Source organism: Oryctolagus cuniculus, chromosome 8 (genome assembly GCF_964237555.1).
Source record: "Oryctolagus cuniculus chromosome 8, mOryCun1.1, whole genome shotgun sequence".
Classification (NCBI taxonomy): domain Eukaryota; kingdom Metazoa; phylum Chordata; class Mammalia; order Lagomorpha; family Leporidae; genus Oryctolagus; species Oryctolagus cuniculus.
The window spans coordinates 67,150,538-67,156,661 of record NC_091439.1 but is presented as its reverse complement, the minus strand read 5'-3'; the positions used below and the strand labels follow the sequence as shown (position 1 = coordinate 67,156,661).

The 6,124-nt window shown below is 38.2% G+C and overlaps 1 protein-coding gene across 6 annotated transcripts in view; it reads left to right on the top strand.

Moving 5' to 3' along the window:
* Positions 1-6,124, top strand: part of RAP1GDS1 (Rap1 GTPase-GDP dissociation stimulator 1) — a 170,356-nt gene that overhangs the window by 58,257 nt on the left and 105,975 nt on the right. The gene's annotated exons all lie outside the window — the stretch shown is intronic.

Below are 6,124 nucleotides of genomic sequence, written 5' to 3'. Positions count from 1 at the left end.
CATGAAAGAAAGGCCGGCGCCACGGCTCACTAGGCTAATCCTCCGCCTGTGGCGCCAGCACTCCTGGTGCTAGTCCCAGTCGGGGCGCCAGATTCTGTCCCGGTTGCCCCTCTTCCAGTCCAACTCTCTGCTGTGGCCCGGGAATGCAGTGGAGGATGGCCCAAGTCCTTGGGCCCTGCACCCTCTGTGAGACCAGGAGGAAGCACCTGGCTCCTGGCTTCGGGTCGGCGCAGACGCTGGCCGTAGCAGCCATTTGAAGGGATGAACCAACGGAAGGAAGACCTTTCTCTCTGTCTCTCTCTCTCACTAACTCCGCCTGTCAAAAAAAAAAAAAAAATCATGAAAGAAACCTGCTATATTTAAGTCAAGGAAAAGAAATATATGACTAGATTCATACAGTGTTGAGACTGAATAGCAAGAGGAGATAGATAGGGTTTTAGAAAACAGGTGTAATTTTAGAATTGCTGAACTCATTGATCATTTTACTCAAAGTGGGTAAAGTTGAAATAAATTATGGAGAGGTCTGATAGGGAGAGAACAAGTTGTTGAAAGAAGATATTTCAATGAGATTAAAAGTTTACCAGTGAAGAAATAAAAGACATGGTAGAATAGAAGACTGATCAGAAAGTGATTTCCTAATTTAAGCTTTCAAGCATAGAGCAATTTTACATGAGGATGACACCCTCAGTATGATTTTCATGGTAGGCTGTTAAAAGAGCAATGGAAGTTAGGCCATTTACTAAAGTCAGGGAACATAAAGCCAAGTTATTAACGACTTCGTATGGGTTCAGAGTTGTTCAGGATAAATGGCAGGAATTAGAGGGGAGAGAAAAAGAGTATTCTTGAGGGTTATTAGAATGCTAATAATGATTATGGAGCAAGGATAATGTCACCAGATGGTAGAGGTAGGAAAGAAAAAAAAGTATTTTTGAATGAAGCCAGAAGACAAAACATCTCATATTTTGAGTTAAGAAAATAAAAGAAGCCATGTATCTTGGGGCAGAAGGTGAGGAAAAGAGAGGTAAGCACTTCTGCCTGAGAGTACTTCAAGAAAGTCTCCAAAGAACTATAGCTAAATGTGAAAGGGAGGAGGTAGAATTGGGGAATAACTGCATTTTGCTCACATTTATTAAGGGTCTCAGATGACGTAGTAAAGGGAATTAAAGCAAGTCTGGAAGGATAATGAAATCCAGTACATATATTTACTTGTTATTGGTAGATTGTGGTAGCCTGAAGTATGTTCCTTTTTTGTTATTGTTATTGTTGTTTTAAAGATTTATTTCATTTATTTGAAAGGCAGAAACAGAGAGAGAAAGAGAGAGACAGCGCTTCCATCCACTGGTTCACTACCCAAATGGCCACAAAGGCCAGGGTTGGGTCAGGATCCAGGTCTTCCACATTAGTACAAGGGCCCAATTGTTTGGGCCAATCTCTACTGCCCTCCCAGGTGCATTAGCAGGGAGCTGGATTGGAAGTAGAGCAGCGGGGACACGATCCAGTACCCACATGTGATGTCAACACTGCAGGTGGAGGCTTAACCTGCCACGCCACAGTGCTGGTGTGCCTCCTCACCCCTTTTAAAAGTTTAGTGTTAATGGATTTTGTTGTTTTTGTAGCCAAAACATATTGAGAAAAACTGTTTGAAAATGTTTACTTGATTGTTTTTCTGAGAATGATTCAGTTCAGTTACAGTGCTAGATATTTTTATATAGAATTATTAGCTCCCTCTTGATGTCTGTAGACAAAAATAAAATAATCGTTTATCTCTTGCTTAAAGTCTTATGTTGGCATATTCGTTGACCATCACAGTTTCATGTCATGGTCCTATATATTAGTTTTCTTTAAGTGCTTTGGTTTGATATTTTTTTGCATTCATTTCTCAGAACACCCCTTCATTCTTACCGCTCACATACAAACACTTTTTAAAATACTGAACTTCCTCAAAATATTTTACAGTCAATAAATCTTGTTTTTACAGCCTATATTTTATTCTAATATTTTGAAATCTTCACCCAGAAGAGTCATATAACGTTATTGATTTTTATCATTTTAGTATTTTTAAAAATTTTATTTAAGTTATACAAGTTTCATCTATTTCATATTTACAGATTTAGGAACTCAGTGGTATTTCCCACCGTACCCTCCCTCCTGCCCAAGCTCCAGCCCTTCCTCCTCCTCCTTCTGTTTTACTTTTATTTTTACAAAGATCTACTACTTTGAGTTTACTTAATAATCATAAAGTTAACTCTATACTGAGTGAAAGATTTCAACAAAAAGTATGCAAAAAAAAAAAAACACTGTTCTTCATCAGAAGAGACAAGAGCTGTAAACAGTCATCGAATCTCAAAAAGTCACTTTTTTAAACTTGGGGACATTAACATCAAATTTGTTCTTGGTCAGTTGTATCTTTTTTGGCTTCCTCATTCTCCAACCCCACCACTGTTTTTAAGATTTATGCTATTTGAAAGGCAGAGTGACAGGGAGAGACAAAGATCTTGCATCAGCTGGTTCACTCTTCAGATGGCTTCAATGGCCAGTACAGGACCAGGCCAAAGCCAGGAGCCTGGTATCCTGTGTGGGTGAGAGGGGCCCACGTACTTCTGCCATCTGCTGCTGCTTTCCCAATTTCATTAGCAGGGTGCTGAATTGGCAGTAGAGCAGCCAGGACTGGAACTGTTGCTCCGATATGGGATGATGGCATAGCAGGTGGAGGATTAACACAGGCGCCGTAATACTGGCCCCTCAAACCCTTTTCTTGAACCTCTTTTGATGACTGAAATTCTGTTCTCTGGGATTTTACTTGAAAGGAAATTGTAATTTACGCCCGCAAAACTTAAGAAAGTTCTCAACTTTACTTAAGCCAATATGGTTTTTCTTAGTTAGATTTGCCTTCTTTTTCATTGAGGTTTTTAAAATAAAGCAAAGATAAATCACTACAGATCATTATTATCACTTTGCTGCTTTTATGCTTTGTATTTCTGATTTTATTATCTCTTTTTTTTTTACTACTTCTTGCCATGAGATTTGAGTGAGATAACCCTCACCTCCTCCCTTTAAATTACAGGATCCATTCACAGAACTTAACTTAGGCCTAAACAGAACGATGCTTGACTTGCCACTCATCTGGTGAAAGCACATAGCCTATACTTTCATTTATTTATTTATTTATTTTATTATTTTTTTGACAGGCAGAGTGGACAGTAAGAGAGAGACAGGGAGAAAGGTCTTCCTTTACCATTGGTTCACCTTCCAGTGGCCACTGTGGCCGGCACACCGCGCTGATTGGAAGCCAGGAGCCAGGTGCTTCTCCTGGTCTCCCATGCGGTTGTAGGGCCCAAGGACTTGGGCCATCCTCCACTGCACTCCCGGGCCACAGCAGAGAGCTGGCCTGGAAGGGGGGCAACCAGGACAGAATCCAGCGCCCTGACCGGGACTAGAACCTGGTGTGCCAGCACTGCAGGCGGAGGATTAGCCTATTGAGCCGCGGCACCAGCCGTGTATACTTTCTTAGTCATGTGAACTGTAGAGAAAAATGTGTGTTGCTTTGGATTGTGTGGTCTCTGTCTATAAGACCTAGAGCTGGTATAGTTATTGTGTCTACAGTGATATTAGCTAGTTTAATGACAGTGTCAACATACAGAAGAAGAGAAGGTTAAGATTTCAGAGCAATGGAGGAATAACCCTCATTAAACCATTTATGAAGATTGCTCCTAGAATTATCAGTTATGTGATCTGTAAGCTGATAAATTCCTCCATTGAAGAACAGTATAGTAATTTCTGTTACTTGCAATATATTTTGATAAACACAAATTTCAAAATAACCATTTTGCTTATAAAATAATGGAAGCAGTTTCTGTAGTATTTGAAAAAATGTGGAAAATTTTTGTTTTTATTTTATTTTTTTATTTTATAAAATTTGAATCATGCCATATAAATGTGGTTCCTTTTTTAAAATATATTTTAGAGCATTTATTCATGATGTTTTAAAATTATGTTTTTAATGACTACATCATATTATTTTGCATGGCCGGTAACAATGGAAGTTATCTATTATTCAATACTTCTTATTAAGGTATTAGTCATCCATCTGTTCCCCTGCCCCTTGGCCAAGATTACAGTATGTTGATTTAAATGACCCTTCAGCTTTTTTACTTGCTATATCTTTTAAAAAGTATTTTACTTATTTGAGGGTTAGAGAGAGAGAGAAAGAGAAACAGAACCCCCACCTACTAGTTCATTTCCCAAATGTTCAGGAGCCAAGACCTCAATATAGGTGTCCCAAGTGGATGGCAGGGACAGCTATTAGAGCCATCACCTTCTTCCCAGAGTACCTATTAGAAGGAAACTGGAACCAGAAGTGGAGCTGGGACTCCAACTCAGGCATTCTTGATATGGGATGCAGGTGTCATAAGGAATATCATAACCACCTGGTCAAATGCCTGCTACCCATGTACGTTTTTGTTGTTTGGTTTATATTCGTAGAAAAGTGGATGTTTTCCAAATTCCTCCATCTTGTTGCAAATGACCGGGTTTCGTTGTTTTTGACTGCCCTGTAGTATGTCCTGAAATCTGGTATTGTGATGCCTCCAGCTTTGTTTTTGTTGTACAAGATTGCTTTAGCTATTCGAGGTCTCCTATGTCTCCATATGAATTTCAGCATCATTTTTTCCAGATCTGAGAAGAATGTCTTTGGTATTTTGATTGGTATTGCATTGAATGTATAAATTGCTTTTGGGATAATGGACATTTTGATGATATTGATTCTTCCAATCCATGAGCATGGAAGATTTTTCAGTTTTGATTGTAACTGCCCTGTAGTATGTCTTGAATTCTGGTATTGTGATGCCCCTGATTTGTTTTTGTTGTTCATGACTGCTTTAGCTATACAGAGTCCTTTGTGTTTCTGTATGAATTTTAGCATCATTTTTTCCTAGATCTGAAAAGAATGTTGTTGGTAGTTTGATTGGGATGACATTGAATCTGCAAATTGCTTTTGGTAGTATGGACATTTGGATGATATTAATTCTTCTAATCAATGAATGTGGAAGATTTTTCCATTTTTTGGTGTTTTCTCTTTTTTAATGTTTTGTAATTTTTATTATAGTGGTCTTTCACATCTGTGATTAATTTTATTCCAAGGTATTTAATTTTTTTTGTAGCTATGGTTAATGGGATTGATCTTAGAAATTCTTTCTCACCCATGGCATTGTCTGTGTTTACAAAGGCTATTTACTTTTCTATGTTAGTTTTATGTCCTGCAACTTTACTAAACTCTCTTATGAGTGCCAGAGGTCTGTAGTAAGGTGTTTTGTTTCCCTTATATGTAGAATCTTGTCATTTGCAAACAGGTATAATTTTACTTCCACCTTTCCAAATTGTATCCCTTTAATGTCTTTTTCTTGCTTAATGGCTCTTGCTAAAATTTCCAGAAATACATTAATAGCAATGATAAAAGTGGGCATCCTTATTTGGTTCCAGATCTTAGTGGAAATGTTTCCAGCATTTCCTCTTTCATTATGATGCTGGCTGTGGTTTTGTTGTTGTGTATCTTTGTTATCGAGATGTGTTTCTTGTAGGCAGCAAATAGATGGGTCTTATTTTTAATCCATTCATCCAGTCTGTATCTTTTAACTGGAGAGTTGAGTCCATTTACCTTCAAGGTTACTTTTGCTAAGTGATAACTTCGCCCTGCCATTTTCCATAAATACTGGTTGCTTTGGATTTCCTTTGTACTGTCACTCGGAGATTTTCTGCATTCACGTTTTTCATAATGATGACTGTGTTTAGCACATCCTTAAGCATCATTTGTAAGAATGGGTGAATGATGACAAATTCTTTCAATTCCTGTTTGTTATGGAAGCTCTTTATTTCACCTTCATTTATAAATGAGAGTTTGTGGGGTACAGCATTCTGGGTTCACCTTCTTTTAAGACTTGGACTATGTATTTCCCTTATTTCCTAGCCTGTAGTGTTTCTGATGAGAAATCAGCTGTGAGTCTAATTGGAGATCCTCTGAAAGTATTCCTGTTTTTTTTCTTGTGCATCATTGAGAATCTGTTTTACTGTTGCAAGCTTGGCTGCAGTGTGTCATGGTTCAAGAAATCCATACATGACATGGATAAAA